This window comes from Anabrus simplex, chromosome 6, assembly GCF_040414725.1.
Source record: "Anabrus simplex isolate iqAnaSimp1 chromosome 6, ASM4041472v1, whole genome shotgun sequence".
NCBI classification, from domain to species: domain Eukaryota; kingdom Metazoa; phylum Arthropoda; class Insecta; order Orthoptera; family Tettigoniidae; genus Anabrus; species Anabrus simplex.
In genome coordinates, this window is record NC_090270.1 from 19,995,738 (window position 1) to 20,018,486 (window position 22,749).

Here is a 22,749-nt window from a genome sequence, read left to right on the forward strand (position 1 = left end):
CCAATTGCTCATACAGTGCAGTTCGCTCGTAGGACACAATGTCGGATTTAAGAATCATGCCTCGAGCGTTTCTAATGGAATTCATACAGCTATACCGTTGTAATCCGTGCTTGTGGAAAATCAAAAGTAAAGAGTACACGGTACAGGGTTATTTTTACATGTTTTCCATCAACCGCACCCAGACAATTTGGAAAATTCCATTTTCTTTCAAACTTCTGTCCATTACATATCCATTCATCTTCTTTTGTTGGAAACTGAAACAAAATAAAATTATTATTATTGTTATTATTATTAAATCATGCAACTAAAATATAATTTAACCCAACGTAATTAACCCATATTTTTTGTTTTTAGGTTGGTTGGACGAAGACTGTTAATTTTCACACTCCGTTATATAATTGTTTCTTATTGTACTCTAAGCATACATTATACCTTGTTTTATATTAAATTAACATGAAATACATTTCCTTTTAAGTTGTGCAAGAAACTTATAAATAAATTTTACTTACTTTGAGATACTGATTCTTGCGCACCTTATATATATTGCAGAGCAAGTCTCAGGAATTATTACTCCCAAAGACTGGACTGAAATTGCAGCGGAAAATTTCAGATCTTCGTAACTTCTACCGGTTGCTAGGAAACGAACTGTGACGTTGAGTCGTTCATGCGGTGTTATTGCCCGTCTCATTGCACTGTCACTCTTTCTGATATGGGGCGCTACCATGTGAAGAAGGTATAAATACGTTTCACTGTCCATCCTCAAATAATTATACCAGTCACCTGGTTCAACAGTTAAATCTTTCATTAAATTTATATGCGACAGTGTATCTCGTTTAACTAACCAAGCTTTTGCCCATTTTGATCAAGCCCTTTTCCTTTTAGCTTTTAATCTCAAACCTAATGCTAGAACGGTGTAAATTAGAAGTTCCTCTAGCATGTTATCCGTGCACGAGTAGCGAAAACTGAACGCAAGTCTAACAGCAAAACGGAGCGTCTGTGTCCTCTTCCGTGTTCCGTCTTACCTCTCATCTTTTATTAGAACTGCGCAGGCAAGACGGACAGTAAGTCTATGGGGCCCTTAATTGCGGTGTGTTCACTCCTTGTAAGTCTATAAGAATAATACTGTTTTCCTAACATGGAATGGCTTCTCTTATCCATGATCTGAATTATAGCGTTGTAACAAAGCAACATTTACAGTACATAAATGCTGGAACAAATGTCATTTGAGTCCTCAGTCACAGAAAAGATGGGCATGCACGAATGAACTTATCACTTTATTTCAACCTTGGCCTACCTTTCCATCGGTACAGAAGTTGGGATCTCCAGTGGTCCACTGGTTCAGTAAGTAGGAATTGGAAGACTTTCCTTTAAGCATTTCCGAACACACTTCTTCAAAGTAGATCTCAGCACGATCTCAAGACAAAGCGTTCAGTAATTTGCAGCGTGAGGAAGGTAGGTGACAAGTACAACATAGTTGATTGGTTCTCGCATATCATCTTAGGAGGGAGGTGGGAGATGTCGAATTGTTCCCTGTTTGTAAACTCCAGAAGCACTATCACTGGACACTTCCGATAAATCTCCTTATCGTTAGTTGGCGGTAAACAGATGTTGAGAAACGAGAAAATATTTCTGTCGACCGCACAAGCTAAAATATAATGCACTGTAAGGAAATTAGCTTCTTTGAGAGACTGCCAAATGACAATTATATTCCAAATGGGAAGGAATCCCTCAAATAGGCATTGACAAGCACATTAAACCCAAAGAACCTGAAACGGGTTTATGTCTTAAAAGCATACGTTTTCTCATACTCAGGAATAAAAGGGCCGGGCTGAGTGGCTCAGACGGTGGAGGCACTGGCCTTCTGACCCCAACTTGCCTGGCTCTATCCTGGCTCAGTCCGGTGGTATTTGAAGGTGCTCACATACGTCAGCCTCGTGCCGGTAGATTTATTGGCACGTAAAGAACTCCTGCGGGTCTAAATTCCGGTACCTCGGCGTCTCTGAAAACCTTAAAGTAGTTAGTGGGACGTAAAACCAATAACATTCTTATTACGAATAAAATAGGTAAACTCTCATCCCTAGTTATATCTGTTTCACGTCGCACCGATACAGATAGGCGGGATAGGGAAGGCCTAGGAGTGGAAAGTAAGCGGCCGTGGCTTTAATTAAGGTACAGCCCCGGCATGTGCCTGGTGTGAAAATGGGAAACCACACAAAACCATCTCCAGGGCTGTCGACAGTGGGATTCGAACCCACTATCTCGCGGATGCAAGCTCACGGCCAACTCACCCGGTAGTTATAATTTTGTGATAGTCATAAGGAATCACCGCACCTGAAAACTGATCTTCCATTTGCTTAGATTAGTACCTTGCGCCTCAGTCTGTCGAAAACTTGGTGACAGTGTTGAACAACAGGGCGTCAAGGTACATTTTATTTTTTACACGTCGCTTTACGTCCCACCGACTGTGACCTTAAGCTATATTGTTCATACAGTCAAGTTATAAATTGTATTGTTCATCACAAGCCTGCCAACTAGCAATAGTTTAATATAACTTATATGGCAATATGGCTGCAGTAATGTACCGTCACTGCACTGTCCTACGTAGAGGCTTGTGGTGTCTCAACGGCGCACTAGTCGCCAGCGTCTGGGATTGTCGGTAGATGCAGAGTGGGTCTCGGCCCTCAAGTGGCCACGGCAGGTCCGTATTCCAACCGCTCTGTACACCGACCGACCAACCGAGCAGAGGAAGGATGGCCACGGCTCCTCCGTGGCTCTACGCCTCTGTATTCGAGAGATGAGACAGGGCTGGACCTCACGGCTGGCTCCCACTGTCGGCTGTCCTGAGAACGGTTTTCCGTACTTTTCCATTCTCCTGCACTAGGGCGAATACCGGCACAGTTCCTATTATAGGCCACGGCCGTCAACCCTCTCACCTTCTCGTTCTCCTGGCCTGAGAGACGGCGTCACCGTCTAGGAGGCCCGCCCGCCCCCCTTCAGGGGAGGAATGAAAACACTTTGTACTAGCAGCAGTAATACTAGGAAATATATGTAGTGTTGTGTGCACGAGATGTTCAACTTCCTACAGGTTATGAATACTGAAGACCTTCTGTTATATATTCAGGTCAGCAGTGAACAGTTTTACAACGTCCACGTAAGAAGTTGAACTTGGCCCCTGAACTTGACGTTCTGAGAGCCATCGACCTGACACACGTGTTGTTGAGGGAGGATAACAACAATATTGATCAGCTGGCTGCTATCGACTGGACTGACCGTGCGATAAGGAGGGGAAATACACATTTAAAAATGTGTTGCGTATCAAGCAAGCTTTCCTAACATTCCAAAAATATGTGCATACGTGGTCGACTTTTCTGGAAAATTGATTGCCATAAACGGGCAAGTCGACACTATTTCCTGGACATCTTGCTACAGTTCAGTCTCATATACACGTTCGTGACATCCTTTCGCATGGGATGAAGTGGTGGTGTAACCCTTTTACACTTTTCCCAACTGGCCGCAAGGAATTCAGTTTGTCCCATTCGTATATTCATTTTTAAAAGCATCCACAAATATAGAGAAATGTTGTTCAAAAGGGTATATTAGACTGAACTGCTGTTAACTCATTACAATCAAACTAATACAAGGGCAGCGACAACAATCCCTTTTTACCATCATAAAAAGCTTAATGAGATATGTTATACATACACGCACTGATGGTGGTAGTGATTATTGTTTTAAGTGGAAGTACAAGTCATCATCCTCTATAAAACACTAAACAGATAGAATAACTTAAATGGAAGGGAGACGACAGTTTGAAAAATGAAGGTATCGACCAAAGAAAGACAAGGGCCATGAAGGGCATGGAAATGAGAGACTCCCTATGCCTCGCAATGTAATACCATCGGGGTCGGAAAAGAACAAGACTTGACCAAGAGAGGTCGGATAGGATAGATGAAAGCGAGGAGCCTGGCACAAGTAAATGTAAGCAATGCCAGGACTCAACTGAGGGCTTCGTGGTCGGTAACCTACGCTCCCAAGAACCACTGAGGCCCCTTTTAGTCACCTCTCACGACAGGCAGGGGTGCCGTAGGTGTTATTCTACCGCTCCCACCCACACGTTGGATTCATACATCTCCATTATACACTGTTATGACTTTCAGCATTCAGTCAGCAAGCTTCTGTGTATAAACGAAGCACCTTCACAACTGTCTATTTCCAACTAGGTCTGCGGTCCCATTTATGTTCACACTTCATATAACAAAATTATTAAAGAATAAATCTAACCATCGTCGCCTTCTCTTACATTTCATCGCCAAGTCCGTTATTTTCCTAAGGAATCTATCCTCCTCCATTTATCTCCATGACCCCACCACCGAAGCAAGTTTATATGTAGAGATTCATCCATCGAGTTTATTCCTAACATGGCCTTTATCTCCTTATCCTGAGTACACACCTGCCATTATTCTCACCTGTTTGTACCATGTCCGTTGCTTTCAACTTATGAATAAGATCCTGAGTCCATCCAGCTTTCACATCCGTAAAAGTTTGAAAATAGGTAATTTCGTCCGAAACTGCCTTATTTCTTACAGAATACAAACTGAACTCACCTCATTAACTTTACTGCATCTTGATTCAGATTCACTTACTATACAAAACAATTCTGGGAAATACACATGCTAAATACATGAAATTTAACGTTCAACTTTCGTATTTCCTAACTGATATTCATTCCTCGCAGGTTCCTTTTCTACTGACATCAGTTTAGTCTCGGAAATGTTAATTTGTATATCATACTCGGTTACATCTCTTTTCGTACTCCCAAGTTATTAGATCGCAGTCACTCAGCACAATCTTCCGTTAACACTTTCAACTCCATGTGATACACCAGTAACCACAGCCAGAAAGTTGATAAATTCACCCACAGTCCAAGGCTTACCATTGCATGAACTCATTTTCCTGATGACCTAAAAACATTTTCCCATTTTCATCTCTCCTTTATAAGGCGTGAGTGAAGAAGATGGGCTATGAATAAGCTATGAGTTTTTTCTTAGCAGCTCATATGTATCAATGTGATACACAATTTAAGCATGCGTCCTTTTGATACACAAACAAACAAACAAACAAACAAACAAACAAACAAACAAACAAACAAACAAACAAACAAACAAACAAACAAACAAACAAACAAACAAACAAACAAACAAACAAACAAACAAACAAAAATAAGTTTCAAAAATTTATCTGCTTAATTTTTGTTAGTTCTCCCTTCCATGCCAATTTGGACATTGTTTTATCACTATCGCCATTGTCGCAATCAAGGTCTGACAAGTGTACTGCCGGATCCTCTGTCTCACTGATATTTCTAAAAATACTAACTTCACTACCACTACTACGCTATCTGAATGCATTACGATTTCTTCTCTTATCTCACGAGAATCTATGTTTCTGTGATAGTATACAAGCACCGGAAGAAATCAATACTATTTGAAGACAACACTGGCAGAAAAGAACAGGTGATAAACATTATGTGGTTCTGGCAACGTTCGACCAGTATACGACCCACCACTGCCCTGCGGATCCACATCCCCGAAGGGCCTTGGCCTACCAAGCGACCACTGCTCAGCCCGAAGGCCTGCAGATTACGAGGTGTCGTGTACTCACCACGACGAAACCTCTAGGCCATTATTCTTGGCCGCTATCTCACCGTCAGATAGCTCCTCAATTATAATCACGTAGGCTGAGTGGACCTCGAACCAGCCCTCAGAACCAGGTAAAAATCCGTGGCCTGGCCGCGAATCGAACCCGGGGCCTTCGGGTAACAGGTACGCACGCTACACCTACACCGTGGGGCCACATTATTACATTTCCACTCTACTAAATTACACCTTTTAGCAAATGATCCATGGAAACAATTATCAGCAAACGTGAATAGTTCTGATTCTCAATGCGGCGCGGTTATTAAGAGAAATCCTTTGATCTACCCATACGAAACATGACCACAACTGTCTGTACTTCTCGTAACTGGACACATACTTAAAATCTGGTCCTGACTGGTGTTAAACCGCACTGGCCTTCAGCCAACTTACTCTCCAATATTGATCACACCCGCCTTTCAAAAATGTCTGGGTGCACCTTACCTGGTATACTGATCAATACTATACGGTAGTTCAATAGGTGTCGCAATCCTTTCTGTTCCCATCCTTCAAGATAGGTGGAATTATTGTTATCGACAAGTCAGGAGGTACCTTACTCACATTCTACGTTAATTCTATTACTCTGTGAGACCATTTCATCCTTGTCTTCCCAATGTATTTCCTTAGTCTAATTTAACCTACTTCTGCTGCTTGATAACATCCTTTACACTACATCAAGCGTAATTTCACAGCCAATATCGTTCTCCGCGCATTAACGTAACTGTTCACGACTTCTAATCATTATAAAATATCAAAGCCATATTAACAACAGTGCTGATGATAGTATTTATTATTATTATTATTATTATTATTATTATTATTATTATTATTAATCAATTAGAACAATCCTATCAGCACACTATGTTATTACATAATCACTTTTCGGACTCTAAGGGCCATCATCAATGTTAAAACTATTTACAACATTCAAGTCCGCGTGAGCGTGTCGTCAAAATGAATTAAAGAATGAGTTAAAACGGAGCCCTATTGAGATGAACATAGGAAAGGCTGGCTGGTGCTGGTGCTAAGGCTGTTGGTCAAGTGGACTTATGTGGACTCAAATGTTGTAAGTAGTTCTAACACTGATGATGGACCTTATAATCCGAAAAACGGTTGTGTAATAATATAGTGTGCTGATACGATTGTTGTGATTAATAATAATAAAAATAACAATTTCACGACTTGAGCAGAAATATTTCCCTTTGCGCAAAGAAATATTTTAAAAATATTCCTTCCATAAGTCCAGTACTTACTAGCATGCACTATGAGATCCCCTCATTTCCCTTCTCTCTCTCCTATTCTAAGATTCGTTATTACATTTCAGAAAGGTTTTCCTCCCGCTACGCTTGAAGGAGCCTTTCCAGGTTGTTACCAAAATCTTTCTAAGATTTTTTCTTGGACTCTAAGACCATTTGTTTCGCTCCGTTTCTTTCGTCTACGTACAATTTCCTATCTACGTCAGTTCTTGTTTGCAGGAATTCTTGATACGCCTTCTCGTTACATTGTCTTGTTCATTATTTCCCATTTTTGCATACGTTTCTGCTATAATATAACATCCCTGCATACCACCCATTCTCTTTCACAGGGAGGTTAATAAGACGCTTTCGTCAAGAGTTCCTTATTTTAATTTACATTCCTTTACAGAATTGTTCGAAGTGGTAACCTGGTTTCTCGATACACAACTAAAAAAGCTTAGACAGAATAACTAATTACTTAGATCAATTTTCACAGATTGCTGTTCGATCATCAGTTACAACTGATACAGATCGTTATGAGCAGGAGTATTGATTTTCAGGATACACCATAGCGAAAAATCCATAGTTCTATACCTTCAGACAAGCAACTCAATAATGAAAACATCCTAGCGATATGAGCTACGTATTTTAGGTAAATAGAATGTGATAAAGTAGGACAATATATTCTTTATTTAGTCCTAAATATTAAAATCCTTTTCTTAATCATCGTTATCCGATCGATTAGACTAGCAGTTTGCCCTTTCCTACTACGATGAGCGCTAATGAGAGTGAAAGCATTGTTTCACTTCATCACCACTACCAGCGCTAATGTGAGTCAATGCATTGTTTCACTTCATCACCACTACCAGCGCTAATGTGAGTCAATGCATTGTTTCACTTTAGCACCACTGCGAGCGCTAATGTGAGTCAATGCAGAGTTTTACTTAAGCACCACTACGAGCGCTAATGTGAGCCAATGCATTGTTTCACTTAAGCACTACTACGAACGCTAATGTGAGTCAATGCTTTGTTTTACTTAAGCTCCACTACGAGCGCTAATGTGATTCAATGCATTGTTTCACTTAAGCCCTTATAAGTATATTCGGTATGGATAATTTTCAAAACATTAAAACATGGCTAAGGGTACTGAACGAAGGAACACATTACATAAAAACTATGTAACGAATTTAATTTAGCTAGGATTTGAATGAAAAAGAAAACGAGTAAAGAAACAAGCAATTTTAGGCTGTTTTGCCGGAATTGCATTTAGACCGGAAGTGATATTCGAAATTTGTGCTTTTAGTTTGATTGAGCTATTGTAGGCTCATAATTTGAGACCTTTCGGGGCCCTTCCTTTAGCCCTTCAACTTTCGGCACAATTGAGGAAATTGCTTAGTTTTACCTTTTTGGTAGTATGGGTACCCCTACATTGTCTGGTAAGAAATTTTATCAACATTAAAATCACACGGTTTTCCTTCTACTTTACCACGCCTTTTTAGGTTATTTCATAAAGGGACTCACAAATTGGGAGTGTGCGTTGTCATCCATGTTTTCCCAAGCAGAGTCTGACATTACGTCCAATTACTTGAGCCGAGCTGGATCTTTCCTATCCCACCTCCCTTGGTAAATTCTTGTTCTCTTCCGACGCCGTAGGCATTAGGATTTTGAGGTCTACATGCCCTCCGTGGTCCTCCCCTTTGTTTTAGCGATACCTTCATTTTTAGAAGAGTATGACCCATTCTTTTTCCCTACGATTAGTGTTAATAAACTGCGTGACAAAACACTGAAGCACTCCGAAGGCAAGGAGGAATTGAAATGAAGGTCCACGTGTTGAGAGGGTAGGTGATGTTATTTAGTGATCATAAAATCGAGTCAAATGTACAAAGATCTTGGCAGTACGAGTCCACTTATCTGCATCATGTTGCACCCCGTCTGGCCTGCATGCATTCACTGATTCGGTTAGGAAGAGTGTCATAAAGCCGTTGTGTCCTCTCCTGGCTCACAACTGTTGTAACTGGTCCTTGATATCCTGGATAATGGCACTGAGACGGAGTTGACGTCCGATCTGGTCCCACACATTTTGTATCGGGGACAGATCTGGAGATCTTGCTGGCCACGGAATTACCTCAGTACCACGCAGACACGTGCCGTGTGTGGAAGAGAATTGTCCTGTTTAAAAATGGCACCACGATACTGTGGCATGAGAAGTAACACAGGATGTCCGTGACGTACCGTTGTGCCGTCAGAATTCCCTCAATCACTACCGCCCCTGACGTAAGGTTATACCCGACGGCTCCCTACACCTCGACGCCAGGAGTGACACCGCTAGGGCTCTCCAAAACATTGGAAGAATGGAACCTCTCCCCAGATCGCCACCATACTCGCAAACGATGGTCATCCGAGATAGTGCATCGCTGAACACACTGCGACGCCATTCATCTGCAATTCTTGCTTCCCGGTCACGGCGCCACTCCAAACGGCAGCGTTCTCATGGGACGGTAATTCCCTAGTCCGGCTGCTCCTAGTCTCCGACCAATGGTGCAGGATGACATAGAATGTTGCAGTGAGTCCATTACTTGTTCTCGGATGGCAGGCGCAGATGTGAAGGTGTTTGTGCTTGGTGCACAACACGGTTATCCTCGCTTTTACTAGTCAGACGTGGTCCACCGGAAACTCGACGACGAGTATGCCTGCCCTCACGTTACCATGCAGACCAACATCGGGCCACTGTCAGGTACGAATGTCCCACAAATCTGGATATTACACGATTCAACCAGCCGGCCAAATGGAGACCCACAATGAGGCCAGTTTCAAACTGTGTCAGGTCCTCATAATAATGTCTCATACGATCATGCGGCATGTCCGCGTCCTTCACAGTCTGACGCTGTTCATGGCCCTTATGTATCCTACCATGCCTGGTAACAAAACTAAACACGAGCAAGACAACAGCAATCTGGTCGCCGTTCGACCTGACCCACTCTAATAATTTACATATCCGCGGGTAGTGTGCATGTGTACGAAGTTACATTGACACCCGTCGTTTTTTGGGAGCTTCAATTATTGTGTCAGGTAGTGTAGTTAATAGCTGAACTCCCCGTTACCACTGCAAACCATTTGTCATGTCGCATGCCGTTATGCTGTGCCACGACAAGTAGTCCACTATTCGTATTGCTAGTTCACTCCTACACCAGAATGATGCGGTGCTTCATTTAGCTGCCATATCAGTAGAACGGGGACTGTTTTGAATATCGCTGGTGTTCTTACTGTGCACGTGGCATGTAAACACGGTGTTCTCTGGTGGATTTAGCTGGCAGTACACACAACAAGTGATGCTCAACAACGAATATTTAAGAATAACTTAAATAATATATTTAATCGATCCGCCTATTCAATACATCTATAATGTATTAAATCTAGTACATGTTTCTTTCCCTAAGGGGTAACATCAGCAACAATAAATCACACAATATACCAGATACAATAATAATATTACTAGACTGGTAAAACAAATTAAAACAGTTTTATACACAAGGACATTTAAAATACAATATTAGCAATGTTTGTTAAAGTTTCGAGTCATACAGCCACTAAAATTGATGTGAATTGTTCATTAAAAGTCTTGATGACAATGTTTTTGCAAACTAACATTTGTATTCTTAAAATCGTAACATGAACATTACCGAGCTCGATAGCTGCAGTCGCTTAAGTGCGGCCAGTATCCAGTATTCGGGAGATAGTAGGTTCGAACCCCACTGTCGGCAGCCCTGAAAATGGTTTTCCGTGGTTTCCCATTTTCACACCAGGCAAATGCTGGGGCTGTACCTTAATTAAGGCCACGGCCGCTTCCTTCCCACTCCTAGCCCTTTCCTGTCCCATCGTCGCCGTAAGACCTATCTGTGTCGGTGCGACGTAAAACAACTAGCAAAAAAACCATGAACATTGATGTGAATAAAAACCTTCAATTTAAAATATTTCTTAATAAAGGATCCTTAAGATCTTTGATATAAATTCCCTTAACTTGCATTTAAGAATGAACTCTTCAGGATTGTAAGTCAACACGGGGCCGACACAGTAAAGTTATTTATAGAATTGAATAATGTTCATTTTCCTTGCTATTGGCCCCGATGCGCGGAAGAGGACTCACCTCTGCCCATCTCATAGACACATGCCTCAGGAGTGTTTTTAATTTGTGGTACCAATCGATTAATGTTATTTTTGTATCTGATATATTGTGTGATTTATTCTAGCTGATGTCCCTTAGGGAAAGAAACATGTAGTATATTTAAAAAATTATATATATTGAATAGGCGGATCACAAAAATATAATATTTAAGTTATTCTTAAATATTCGTTACTTGATTTTATAGTTAATACGGATTTCTATCAAACATGGTGCTGTTAAAGCCTGTTACATGTAGCGCAAGAACATGATTGCCAATCCACCACTTGCTATTCCCTTGAAACCCTACCGCGGATATTGTCTCGCCCACACTGCACACACTGAACCTAGCACTTTTCAACAATCATATCCATGTACAAGGCCTCTCCGCCACCCTCAGACTCCCTATGTTCGTCTGACGAGAAGTTCCCTGGATGCTTCGCACGCGCCAATCTCTAGTCTCAAGATCTGACAATAAACATCTGTTCTGTCCACGGTGATTCTTGTAAACTGAGGTGCTGTCATGAGGTTCCAAATTGCTAATGTATTGTGCTTTAGTGATACATTTACTATAAGTACTGCCGACCCCCATCGGAGGGTCTGCCTTACAAGGGCTGAACTCGGCTAGAAATAGCCTCACGAAATTAGTATTATACTATAAGGTAATGAACAAGCAGAAGGAAAAAAATATGCTCTAAAACAATGCGTGCTGCGTCAGTATTTTCCCACGCTTTTTTGAGTAGTAAAGGTATGTGGATTCTAGGTTACTGAACTCGTAACGTGCCTGCAAGGGTACTTGGCCGGGTTCAATGATCTCTCGGTGAGGGTAAGACGCAGGTTGGCCAGTGACGTTAGCATTGCCCTCGTACGTAATGATATGACGTCATAACCTCACCTAGGGGTCGAAACACCCCAGGTTGGGCAGTGAGGTTAGTATTGACCTCGTACGTAATGATATGATGTCATAATCTCACCTAGGGGTCGAAACACCCCAGTTTGGGCAGTGAGTTTAGTATTGACCTCGTACGTAATGATATGACGTCATAACCTCACCTAGGAGTCAAAACACCACAGGTTGGGCAGTGAAGTTAGCATTGCCCTCGTACGTAATGATATGACGTCATATTCGTCTGCAGACTGATTTCTTTTTCTCAACCCTAGGCTTAGGGATACTTAGTCCACTGTCAATCAAATAATGGTCCGTATCATCGAAGAATTTTTTAAAGAAACGCAGGGTAGTGTGGGGTATTTTGGTGGAACATTTTTTCAAATCCTAAAGTGCTTACATGCTCACATTTTTCTTTTTTTACAATTTATTTTACGTCGCAGCGCCACACATAGGTTTCATGGCGACGATGGAATAGGACGAGATTAGGAGTGAGAATGAAACGGCCGTGGCCTTAATTAAGGTACAGCCCCAGCATTTGCCTGGTGAAAGTGGGAAACCACGGAAAACCATCTTCAAGGCTGCCGATAGTGGGGATCGAACCCACTATCTGTCGGATGCAAGCTCACAGTTGCGCACCCCTAACCCCACAGCCAACTCGGCCGGTAAAGGGCTCACATTCGAAGGGGTCAAGGTATGACTAGTCTGAGCTACTTGTTGTCAAGTACAGATACTAGAAGCATAATATTTGTATGCCAATATTGGATGTTGATAAATAGGGATGCTCAGACGTAGTGCGAGATATCCAAATTACCCTACTAGGGAATACTTTCGTGCTGTTTGACTATTTGCTGGCACTTCCAGTTTTTACTGCGCTTTGATTAAATGAGTGGCAGTATGTGCTGTAAGTTCTTTATTTTTCAAATTTTCTACTGTTACACTTCTCATTCATCTACAATGCCTCAGATAATTTGTTTGAAATTTAAAACAATATCAAGCTACGGTATGTCATCAAAGTAGACAATACAAACATAGTGTCAAGTGACTCAAGGTACAACATGCTTTTGTACCATGGGCCATGGGACGTTGTACATTGAGTTGCCAGAGATAAAGTGTAGTTTAGCTTATAAATAATACAGATAAGTATTGGTAACATCAAATACATTTCTGATTAATTACTGTCGTAATGAAACATATCGTCGCTGCAATGCCAAAAGCGCGAATGCGTCAATGCACTCCCTATCCATTATTTCCCTAAGACTGATCACGCCTTGAAGCCACATATGGATATGCAGTCAATCAGAACAATTATCGCTGAATTAAATTTCCCATGCGCGTGTGTAAAGGAAAAAGAACCTTAAATACACTGACTGACAGAGCAAATGCAACACCAAGAAGGAGTGGTCAGAACTTTATGCCAATTGCAGGGTAGACTGACGTCACTGAGGTATGCTCATGATGTGAAATGCGCCGCTGTGCTGCGCACGTAGCGAACGATAAATGGGACACGGCGTTGGCGAATGGCCCACTTCGTACCGTGATTTCTCAGCCGACAGTCATTGTAGAACGTGTTGTCGTGTGCCACAGGACACGTGTATAGCTAAGAATGCCAGGCCGCCGTCAACGGAGGCATTTCCAGCAGACAGACGACTTTACGAGGGGTATGGTGATCGGGCTGAGAAGGGCAGGTTGGTCGCTTCGTCAAATCGCAGCCGATACCCATAGGGATGTATCCACGGTGCAGCGCCTGTGGCGAAGATGGTTGGCGCAGGGACATGTGGCACGTTCGAGGGGTCCAGGCTCAGCCCGAGTGACGTCAACACGCGAGGATCGGCGCATCCGCCGCCAAGCGGTGGCAGCCCCGCACGCCACGTCAACCGCCATTCTTCAGCATGTGCAAGACACCCTGGCTGTTCCAATATCGACCAGAACAATTTCCCGTCGATTGGTTGAAGGAGGCCTGCACTCCCGGCGTCCGCTCAGAAGACTACCGTTGACTCCACAGCATAGACGTGCACGCCTGGCATGGTGCCGGGCTAGAGCGACTTGGATGAGGGAATGGCGGAACGTCGTGTTCTCCGATGAGTCACGCTTCTGTTCTGTCAGTGATAGTCACCGCAGACGAGTGTGGCGTCGGCGTGGAGAAAGGTCAAATCCGGCAGTAACTGTGGAGCGCCCTACCGCTAGACAACGCGACATCACGGTTTGGGGCGCTATTGCGTATGATTCCATGTCACCTCTAGTGCGTATTCAAGGCACTTTAAATGCCCACTGCTACGTGCAGCATGTGCTGCGGCCGGTGGCACTCCCGTACCTTCAGGGGCTGCCCAATGCTCTGTTTCAGCAGGATAATGCCCGCCCACACACTGCTCGCATCTCCCAACAGGCTCTACGAGGTGTACAGATGCTTCCGTGGCCAGCGTACTCTCCGGATCTCTCACCAATCGAACACGTGTGGGATCTCATTGGACGCCGTTTGCAAACTCTGCCTCAGCCTCGTACGGACGACCAACTGTGGCAAATGGTTGACAGAGAATGGAGAACCATCCCTCAGGACACCATCCGCACTCTTATTGACTCTGTACCTCGACGTGTTTCTGCGTGCATCGCCGCTCGCGGTGGTCCTACATCCTACTGAGTCGATGCCGTGCGCATTGTGTAACCTGCATATCGGTTTGAAATAAACGTCAATTATTCGTCCGTGCCGTCTCTGTTTTTCCCCAACTTTCATCCCTTTCGAACCACTCCTTCTTGGTGTTGCATTTGCTCTGTCAGTCAGTGTACATCACACTTTAGGGGTGGGTAAATATATCATGCAAACATATATTCATACAGTGCAGTGCAATAAGGTTCGTTTTCCTTTACACACGTCCATAGGGAAATGAAATCAATTAAAATTGTTCTGATGGACCGCATATCAATATGTGGCTGGGAGGCGTGACCATTCTTAAGGGAAATAATGGATAGGAAGAGCATTGTCACATTCGCAGTTTTATCACCGCAGCGGCGATATAATAAAGAGCAACGCACTGCAGTGGCATACTTTCCACAATCAAATCGCTAGGGAATTAAATTTACGTTCGGATATGGTACATTTGAAACACGCCATCAAGTTACCTCCACATCCCAATTACCCCTCTCTACCCTATTTACGTAATACATTTTCTGAATTCAGAGTGAATTATGATATAATCTATTATGGATCTGGTGCCAGTTCCATCCTATGCGTAACGGAGAATAGGCTAATGCTTGAAGAATGAATTCACTAGTAATAAATCCCAGATTAGAACAGAAGTCTTCATATCAAGAGCCACAAATGCTTCTCTTTTCTGTCATTGTCCAACAAATGACAATCGGACACTAACGGTCACTGATTTTCCAAACGGTATAATAATAATAATAATAATAATAATAATAATAATAATAATAATAATAATAATAATAATAATAATAAAATGAGATGGCGTATGATTTTTAGTGCCGGGAGTGTCCGAGCACATGTTCGGCTCGCCAGGTGCAGGTCTTTTGATTTGACACCCGTAGGCGACCTGCGTGTCGTGACGAGGATGAAATGATGATGAAGAGAACACATACACCCAGCCCCCGTGCCAGGGAAATAAATCAATGATGGTTAAAATTCCAGACCCTGCCGGGAATCGAACCCGGGACCCCTGTGACCAAAGGCCAACACGTTAATCATTTAGACATGGAGCCGGACATAGTAATAATAATGCCATCAGAAGAAAACGGCTTGCTTTCTATGGACACCTGTACAGAATGGATTCCCAAAGACTGCCTTATAATATCTTCAAAGTAGCCAGCAAGGGTAAAGCAACTGGATCGCTGTGGATCGAGCAGGTAGAGAAGGATCTGGCAGAACTTAATATTAATAATTCCATCATAATTAACAGAACCAACTACCGTTCAACTATCAAAACCAGAACTTCCTAACATCCCTTACATGAACTAACCACAATAGTCCGAGGAACGCAAAATACAGTTCAGTCAGAGAATGAAGGATTACTGGGCCATTAGAAAAGCTCAAGGTACCAAGAAAAAGCAGCAGCCAGACCTACCATTAAGAACACCAGAAACAACAACAACAACAACAATACAGCTAAACACAAGCACCGTAGACCTCAGGTGGCCCAAACGAACCAAAAATAATAATAATAATCACAATCCGTCACAGATTATTGAACTCCGAACACATACTAGGGACATTTATAGATTTTAAAAAGGCTTTTGACTCTGTTGATAGGGAAATTCTAGATAAAATAAACCGAAAATTCGGAGTTAAAAGCAGATTGGCAAACCGAATCCGTAAAACCCTTACAGACACTGTATTAAAAGTAAAATTTTTGGGTGAAATATTTAAACTATTCGGAATAAATACAGTTGTGATACAAGGTGGTGGTTTAACTCCATACCTCCAATCCTCTTCAAATACGTCCTGGAGAAAATAGTAAGAATGTGGAATGAAAACTGATAGAACATAAGCTATCAGAAAGAACAGAGGTGTTGAACTAAACAATCTGGCATTCGCAGATAATTTTGCCATACTTTCAGAAAACCTGACAAATGCAGCAATGCAAGTCAATCTCTTGGAAGAGAGAGCCAACAGATCAGGTTTATGAATTTCTGTAGATAAAACCAAATTTATGAAAAATATAAAAAATTCTCCAGAATTTCTTCTTCTTCTTTACCTGTTTATGCACCAGGGTAGGTTTATCCCTCGGACTCAGCGAGGGATCCCTCCTTTACCGCCTCAATGCCAGTGTCCTGGAGCTTCAGACTCTGAACTCTGAACAAGGGCCTTGGTGGGGGATGGAAAGATTGGAAGGGATAGACAAGGAAGAGGGAAGGAAGCGGCCGTGACCTTAAGTTAGGTACCATCCCGGCATTTGCCTGGAAGAGAAGTGGGAAACCACGAAAAACCACTTCCAGGGTGGTTGAGGTGGGAATTAAACACACTTCTACTCAGTTGACCTCCCGAGGCTGAGTGGACCCCGTTCCAGCCCTCGCACCACTTTTGAAATTTCGTGGCAGAGCCGGGAATCGAACCCGGGCCTCCGGAGGTGTCAGTTAATCACGCTAACCACTACACAACAGAGGCGGGCTCATAGAAATACATCGTGAGTAAATGCTCCGATGTGAGCTGTTAGGTGTGGATTATTATTTGTGTGCGTTGGACTCTGGAGGTTATGGACGCGAATCCCATGCTGGCCGTCCTGAAAATGTTTTTTCTCGGTTTCCAATTTTCACCACCAATCAAATGTACCTTAATAACAGACCAAGGCCGATTTCCTTTTCAATTCTTCCTCTACCCATCCTCATGGGAAAGACCAATAGCAATTTTTGTTATTATTAGCATTATTGTATTACCGCTAAAATGGAGCGCACCAGGCGAGTTGGCCGTGCGGTTAGAGGCTTGCAGCTGTGGTGAGCTTGCATCCGGGAGATAGTGGGTTTGAATCCTACTGTCGGCAGCCCTGAAGATGGTTTTCCGTCGTTTACCATTTTCACACCAGGCAAATGCTGGGGCTGTACCTTAATTAAGGCCACGGCCGCTTCCTTCCAACTCTTACTCCTTTCCTATCCCATCGTCGCCATAAGACCTATCTGTGTCGGTGCGACGTAAAGCCACCAGCAAAAAAAAAAATGGAGCACCTCTTTCGTTAAAATGATGTGTCCTATGGTGGATTCGAACTACTACGGCGTCGATACTCGCGTGGGTTGTCCTCCAGCCCTTCAGCGACGATGCTTGCTGGAGGTTTAGTACTTAAGTACGGCCGTTCCACCTCGAAAGTTAACACATGTGTCAAAGTCTTCAACGGAGGTTTACGGTGTTCATTTAACTTCCTTACGTTACAGAGCACGTGGCATAACATATTAATTCGATCGTATTAGAAGTACCTGTGTTATTTCGAGCCGCAATAAATCACATGTTTGCAGAAAGGTCCTTAGTATTTGGCGCGGAATTGTGCAGAGTAGTTTTTCCTTTGCTAGGTCCATGGATCAATTTACACCGATGACACACAGTTAGGGGAGAACCTTATCAACCATAAGGAGAAATTTCAAGTTATTTCAAGTTCATGAAATTAAATGATAAAGATCTTTAGGTTATGCACGTTATTTGGGTTGCCAGTCTCTGAAAAATAAGGGGCTGGTGAACCACCGAGTATACAATATACAGAATGGAAAACAACAGATCTTCAAATGTCTTTGGAACAAGAAGTCAACAACAAGCTGGATTCATGATGTCAAGACAATTTGAGAGTAAGAAGCAAGAGAAAGAGAGAGATTTTTAGATAGAATGTGTTAAAAATGGAAGGATTCCCAGGTCATAAGGGAAATAAAACATGATCAAAATGGTCTGAGGAGAGGAAAAGGACGCAGTGAGAGTATGAAGGAGTATTGGAGAAAGAAGGAACAACAGAGGATGAAACACTGCACTTGACACGTGGTTCCTGGAAGGTCCTAACGGAGAAACAGAGGATAATAAATAAATAAATAAATAAATAAGTAAATAAATAAATAAATAAATAAATAAATAAATAAATAAATAAATAAATAAAACCAACGTTGCCGGTACGTCCTTTAACGCTTTGTTGTACATGCACCCACTCTTCGGGGCAGTAAGTGTTGACTCTCGCTCTTGGCTGAGAATGCAGATGCTCTGTCCACCACTCATAGTTCCCCCCAACGAGCTGCTCCGTGTGTCGATAACGAGCAAATCGATATCTCGCCGGTGCGTTCACATTCCACAGGCGCGTCTCGACTGTATCTTGTCATGCCAGCAGGTTACGTCACGGCTCGAAATTTTCCTCCTAAATTATGCAGCCAGCAGCGCAGCGGTAATGAACTTAGACGACAAGGTCATTAGTGTCATTTCGAAAGGAAGGCTTCTAGGAATGTTGAGGTTCAAGGCATTCTAATGTAATCCGTAGCATCGCTTTGGAGTGGACGGAAGTTGTATTTTTACCGTCTTACTAATAAACAATGTATAACATTTATTCAAGGTTTATACACCGTTTATGTGAAATTCGTTACTAATAAACCGCGTATAAGCCTCCTGTGTATACATCTATTTTAGTTATTCATTGAATTGCTTATACAGACCAGGACCCTTGTATAAGCGTTGTATAGCAGCGAGTAGCGGAAAAAGAAACGAGTGAACAGTTTATTTTCGTGGTATTTATTGTCTACAGTAATATAATCGTGGTGAAATATTCGACTTATCCATATAACATTGAACACACATTGAAAGAATGGACGTTAACGTTGATGATCTTCACGGTATTTATACATAGAAGACATACACCATTCAGAGGTTATGGAGGCTAGACATCTTCGTAAAACAAAACACTTTTAAAAAGACGGAATGGCAATGAATGACTATAAAAGAAATGATGGTTGGGCGTTACTGCTTAATAGACTTTTGAAATTGCTAGTTTATTATACATTATCTGCCTCTACAAAGATCTTTATCAAATTTGAGTACCCTAAAAAGGGACACATTCCTCGACATAAAAAATGGTATAACATGAAAACCGTATGTAATATGATTTCCATACTTTGTAGTTGAATACGCAGAAATATGATGTATAAATGCCTAATAGAAACTTTTTTGATCAAACCTTTCTTTTAGCTACAAAACAGGTTTCCCTTTCTCCTGAAAAGTAAGGATTTTGGAATGTGTACACTTTTCAACTCGCCGATTCAATTACAATTGCCTACGTTATCCGTACTATCCCAGTTAGGAGCTATTGATCTTTTCTTAAGATTTTCCATTAATTTTTTTATCGTTCATTACACAAGCAAGCTGAAGAAATGTTGATATCAGTATAAGCCAATTTCCAGCTGTCTCACTTTGTGTTGCCACTGCCTTTTCGATATGCCGTGCTACTGCGCGACTTTCCGGAAAGTTTTGCTCGTAGATAACCAGCAGAAGCGATCAAAAAGGCGGTGAAGGTGCGAAAAACGCCAGTGAACTGCAGGAAGAGATTCCTACGCCTTGGAAGGAGTGTATACGTGCTGTATAGTAATACAATGCGTATACCACATTTATTAGTAAGAAAAATAAAAAACGCTTATACAGGGCTTATTCACTGTATAACTATACAAGTATTAAACAACTGTATAAGGACTTTTTATTAGTAAGAGGGTTAATTTAGAAATGACAACTATTTTACAAGCTATTGCTTAACATTGGAAACACTGAAAATAAAGACTTGTAATCTGTTTATATTTTTCTTCTTCTTAATCTGTTTACCCTCCAGGATTGGCTTTTCAGTCGGACTCAGCGAGAGATCCCACCTCTACCGCCTCAAAGTCAGTGTCCTGGAGCTTCAGGCTCTGGGTCGGGGATACAACTGGGGAGGATGACCAGTACCTCGCCCAGGCGGCCTCATCTGCTATGCTGAGCAGGGGCCTTGCGGAAGGATGGGAAGTTTGGAAGGGATAGACAATGAAGAGGGAAGGAAGCGGCCGTGGCCTTAAGTTAGGTATCATCCCGGCATTTGCCTGGAGGAGAAGTAGGAACCACGGAAAACCACATCCAGGATGGCTGAGGTGGGAATTGAACCCACCTCTACTCAGTTGATCTCCCGAGGCTGAGTGGACCCAGTTCCAGCCCTCGTACCACTTTTTCAAATTTCGTGGCAGAGCCGGGAATCGAACCCGGGCCTCCGGTGGTGGTAGCTAATCACACTAACCACTACACCACATAATCTCTTTATATTAATTAATGAATTTATTTATTTCGAAACCTTCCTGCAGCGTTTACACGTTGCCAGGATGACGAAGTGATGGTGATGATTATTGTTTCAAGTGGAAGTAATAATAATTTCGTGTGACGATTTCTAGGCGAGTGCAGCTTTTATAAGGCAGACCCTCTGATGAGGGTGGGCGGCATCTGCCATGTGTAGGTAGCTGAGTGTTACTGTGGTGAATGATAGTGCTATGTGTGGTGCGTGATTTGCATGGATGTTAGGGACAGCACAAACACCCAGCCTTCGGGCCATTGGAATTAACCAATGAGGGTTAAAATGCCACACCCGGCCGAAAATCGAAGCGGGGACCCTTTGAACCGAAGGCTAGTACGCTGACCATTCAGCCAACGAGTCGAACTTAAAAAGAAGTACAACTAGGCAACGATCCTCTATTAACGCTAATCAGAGAGAAAAATGGAAGGGGTCCGACACTTCGAAAAATGAAGATTTCGGTCAAAGAAAAACAAGGGCCGTGAAGAGCATGACGGGGTCGGTAAAGAGCAAGGGAGGTCGGTTAGGACAGATGAAAGTGAGGAGAATGACATAAGTAAGCAGAACAAATGCCAAGACTCAGCTATCGTCCCCGTGGTGGAGAACCCACGTTTCCAAGCTAAGAGCGCCTGGAGCCCCTTTTAGTCGCCTCTTACGACAGATAGGGTATACCGTGGGTGTTATTCTACCGCCCCCACCCACAGGAGGGTGATGATAAAAATTACCGAATAAAATAAATCGATTATGTGCAAGTCAGTAGTTTGAATGTCGGCCTCTGTGGTGTAGTGGTTAGTGTGATTAGCTGCAACCGGCGGGACCCCGAGTTCGATTCCCGACTCTGCCATGAAATTTGAAAAGTGGTACGAGGATTCAGCCTCTGGAGGTTAACTGAGTAGAGGGGGTTCCATTTCCTCCTCAGCCATCCTTGAAGTGGTTTTCCGTGGTTTCCCACTTCTTCTCCAGAGAAATACCAGAATAGTTCATAACTTAAGGGCACGGTCGCTTCCTTGTCTATCCTTTCCGATCTTACCGCCCCCCCCACCACAAGTCACCTGTTCAGCATAGCAGGTGAGGTCGTCTGAGCGAGGTACTGGTCCTCCACCCAAGTTGTATCCCCGATCAATGTCTCACTGCCCTTGAGGCGGTAGAGGTGGGATCCCTCGCTGAGTCTCAGGGAAAAATCAACCCTGGAGGGTAAACAGTTTAAATAAATAATGATAAATACGCTCATTTGAACTGAATAAGAACGATAACAAAGCAGCAGGAATGCATATCTAATTACAAGAAAACATACTAGGAATTCCATAGCAATGTGCAAAGATCGTCATAAATCGAACATTGTTGATTGATATTTACTTATACTGTAGCTTACCGTACGGGAATGAGATACTTCTCTTGCAGTATGCTGGCGTTTTGTTTATTTTATTGTGGCACTGAATATAGACAGGGATGTGCCTTATACTTAGCAAGTAATGCACACATAACATTTCTCAGTCATGAAGCCGAAGCCATTTGTGTTGTTTTGATTCCGGGCAATCCCAGCATGCCTAGCGGCCTGGCGCACACCGTTAATGCTCATATTGCATTGTTGAATTCTGTCTAGGACTTCGCAGTTCCTTGATGGATTACAACATGTTATAATTCACTTTGAAGACTTTTGAAGACTTCTGAAGTATTTTCAGCGATTTGAGAGGTACACTTCTGAAGTCCTGAATATGACAAACATTTAATAGTATACAACCGTTGCCTACGAGATATACAAAACCGGGACATAGCTACTATAGTTCAGTTATTATGAGTTTCGACTTGACGTTTGAGCGCTGCCTTTTGGCGGAGGGTAAGTGAATTAATCAACAGCCAATCATAGACAGCCGATCGCTCCGATAGAGCGCGTTAGACTCCAGTTGCGGTTAGCAGTGTTGTCGATTTGTTGTTTACTGTAACCACGTGCTATCAGCTGTGTGTTGTATTGTGCTCAGTTCTTTTCACGGTCTTTGTGTGTCTTTGTGCTAGG